This window comes from Phyllostomus hastatus, unplaced genomic scaffold (genome assembly GCF_019186645.2).
Source record: "Phyllostomus hastatus isolate PE091 unplaced genomic scaffold, TTU_PhHast_1.1 phas_contig_58, whole genome shotgun sequence".
NCBI classification, from domain to species: domain Eukaryota; kingdom Metazoa; phylum Chordata; class Mammalia; order Chiroptera; family Phyllostomidae; genus Phyllostomus; species Phyllostomus hastatus.
The window spans coordinates 46,471,695-46,475,284 of NW_025333916.1; the positions used below are offsets into that span (position 1 = coordinate 46,471,695).

Consider the following 3,590-nt stretch of genomic DNA (forward strand, 5'->3'; position numbering starts at 1 on the left):
AAACAGGAAATATACATAGTATTAATGAATCCATTTTTATTCATCATTCAGTAACCTATACTGAGGATGATATTATAGGAAATAAAGTTACTTAAGAAAAATAAAAAGTTAAAATTGTAGACCATATAGATCTTATGTTCTTGTGGCAGAAGACAAACAATGAACACATAGTCAATAAGGTACATTCTGAGTGTGCTGTTATTAAGAAAAGGAATGCACCCTGGCTGGCGTAGCTCAGTGGATTGAGATCAGGCTGTGAAACAAAGCATCGAAGGTTCGATTCCCAGTCAGGGCACATGCCGGGGTTGCGGGCCACATGAGAGGCAACCACACATTAATGTTTCTCTCTCTCTCTTTCTCCCTCCCTTCCCCTCTCTAACAATAAATAAATCTTTTAAAAAAAGAAAAGAAAAGGAATGCTAGCTATTCTTGTAACTGAAGGTAGTTGGGAGACAGACAATACTTAGCCAGAATGACTAGGAAACATTTTTTAAAGGAAATTTTTGAGCTATGATATAAATGGTGGGAAAGATTCATCTATGTAATGACCTCAGTGAAGAGCATTCTATCGAAAATAACAATAAATAAATACAAAGTGAAAACAGACCTAGAAGGTAAGTGTAATAGCTTCCAATGCATGAGGTGACAAATTACTGTAAACTTAGTATTTTAAAACAAGAGAAATGCATTCTCATACAGTTCTGAAAGCTGGAAGACTGAAGGCACTCACCTAAAATGAAGGTATGAATGCACTGCCGCCAGAGGCTCTAAGAGAGAACTTTTCCTTGTCCTTGCCCTTGCCCTTGTCTCTTCCAGTTTCTGGTCACTACCAGGAGCCCTTGAGTTGTAGCCACAGCACTCCAGTCTCCTCCTCCATGATCCTATTGCTTCTTCTTGTCTCTGATGTAATTCACCTCTGTCTCCTTGTGATAAGGACATTTTTTATTGCACTCACGGCTCATTTAGATAATCCTGAGTAATCTTCCCATCTCAAAATCCTTAACTTAATCATGGGTACAAGGTTATATTTTTTTCATATAAGGTAATATTCATAAGTGTGTGAATTAGGAAGTAGACATATTTGGTGTACATTACCACACTGAATGCAGCTGAGGTGTCTGAGCAGAGAGATGGAATAAAAGAGGTTTGGAGCTGAGGTCCAAAATAGTGATGAGTCAGATTATTTAGTTCTTTTAAGGTATAAAATTCGCATTTTATTTTGCTATGAATAGTAAGCTACTAGTGAATTGGAAATGCTGGTAGATATTAACCAAAGGAGTGACATAGTCAAACCCATTATTTTGAAAACTCAATCTGCACTATAAGGTACCTGTGTGGTTACAGGAAGATTCATTAGAATTTTCTTACTGTAGTTCAGACACAAGTTTGCTGGAGTTCAGACTAGGATTTTACCAGTAGAGATGACACGCTGTGTCTTTGTATCTAGAGTATAATGTATTGCCTGGAGGGTTTAATGAATTACTACATTTTATATATGAAGGTATAAAGTAAACAAAAAAACCCCACAAATAAATTACATTTTATATTTTTAGTTTGACTAACTGACTAAACAATAAGGCTACCTACTAGAAAGTTGAAAACTGGTGAGAAATAGATATGTTTGTGGAGGGTGATTGCAACTTTGATTTAAGCATTTCAAGGGTAATATTTATATACCTGAACAGAGATTATAGGACATACAGTTGAATATTAAAGTTTTAAACACAGAAAAGGGCTTAGGGTTAAATGTATAGATATGGAGGCATCAGCATCCATTAGAGGTAGAGAAGCTGACAAATGTAAAGATGAGTGATTAGATGTAAAACTCATGGAAGGACAAATCAGGTTTCTGGCCTTGGAAATCAGGTGGATTTGGGTGGGTACTATTTATTGAGATGGAGACTGCTGGAATTGGAGAATGGTTCATAGCTTGATAGCAAATAGGCCCATTATGTCAGGTATGGGTTCCACATGTCTCTCAGATATTTCCAAACTATGTAGCAGAAATGAGAATAAAGACCCTTAAAAGATGAATCAAGGCTGAAAATATAAATGTGGTGTTGATTGCTTGTATTTTTCTGTATCATAGAGGTTTTAAATTGAAAAACAATAACCTAGAGAATATTTAGACATGATTATGTATGAATAATTAAGTAGAAAGAGTGTAGGCAAGGAAACATAAAAGAAGAACATAAGTCCCATTAAGAATGCACAGTTGCTTATTATTAGTCATAAAAACAATACTCTTAGATAATCTTATTAACTAATAAGATCTTGATGAGACACAGGAGTGTACAGAAAAAAAAGTCTTGACAGAAATAATGCTAAGTATTTCTTAAAGCTTTGTCATAATTCTTATTCAAATATAAGTAAAATATGCTTTTCTGATTTTATAAAAAGTTTACATAAAGCAAAAGAGAAAAAGAACTCATGGACATAGACAACAGTGTGATAATTGAGGAAGGGGGGAGGGAGTTGGTTGAAGTGTAAGAGGGTATAAGGGGGGTAAATGGTAATGGAAAAAAGCAGTAAAAAACATAAAAATTTTACATTATACTTTTCACTTTCACCTCGGAGGAGGCAAAAATGCAACTTTCTCTGGTCGTCCCCAACCAAGGTTCATCATATACCAGCTGCCTCCACCATGCTGCTGAAGTTCAACTCCAAAGACATCAAAGTCATATACCTGAGGTGCCCCAGTTGGGAAGTGGGTACCACATTTGTCCTGACCCCCAAGATTGGCCCCCTGAGCCTGTCTCCAAAAATGGTTGGTGATGACATCACCAAAGCAACCGATGACTGGAAGGATCTGAGGAGTACAGTGAAACTAACCATTCAGAACAGACAGGCCCAGGTTGAAGTAGTGCCTTCTGCCTCTGCCCTGACCTTCAAAGCCCTCAGAGAATCACCATGAGACAGAGAGAAGCAAAGAAACATTAAGCACAGTGGAAATATCACTTTTGATGAGACTGTCAACATTGCCTGACAGATGTGGCACCGATCTATAGCTAGAGAACTCTCTGGAACCATTAGAGAGATCCTGGGGACTGCCAGTCTACGGGCCGCAATGTAGATGGCCACCACCCTCATGACATCATAGATGATGACATCCACAGTGGTGCAGTGGAATGTCCAGCTCATTAAGAACTACAAAGGAAAATATTTCAATAAAAGATAATTTGACCACTAAAAATTTTTTTTATATTAAAACATTATGAATATACATTTTCTTGCCTGTTCTTCCCCATCACCCTTATCATTATCTCTTGTTTTGTCTTTTTTCCCCTGAGCAACTTTTCATAACATCACATTAATAATATAAAAATTATATGTGCACTTGAATTAATAATATAATTTGATGTTTATGATATTAATTTTAAAATTATTTAATTTAGCAACTATGCTTTTTCCCCTATTATCCCTAAGTGTATTTAATCAATCTCAAAGTGTTAATTTGTTAAAGAAAGAGAAATAGTATTTCCTAAGCAATTATATTATGAATATTTTTCTAAATTTTATAAAATCTGACATAAATGGTTTTAAATATACTTAACATAAGTAAGGTGCAACATACAATTTATTATAACAAC

General features: G+C 35.6%; 1 pseudogene; it reads left to right on the forward strand.

Annotated features, from left to right (window-relative positions):
• Positions 1-2,569: 2,569 nt before the first annotated feature.
• On the forward strand, positions 2,570-3,144 carry LOC123824566 (annotated as a pseudogene).
• The last annotated feature ends 446 nt before the right edge of the window (positions 3,145-3,590 follow it).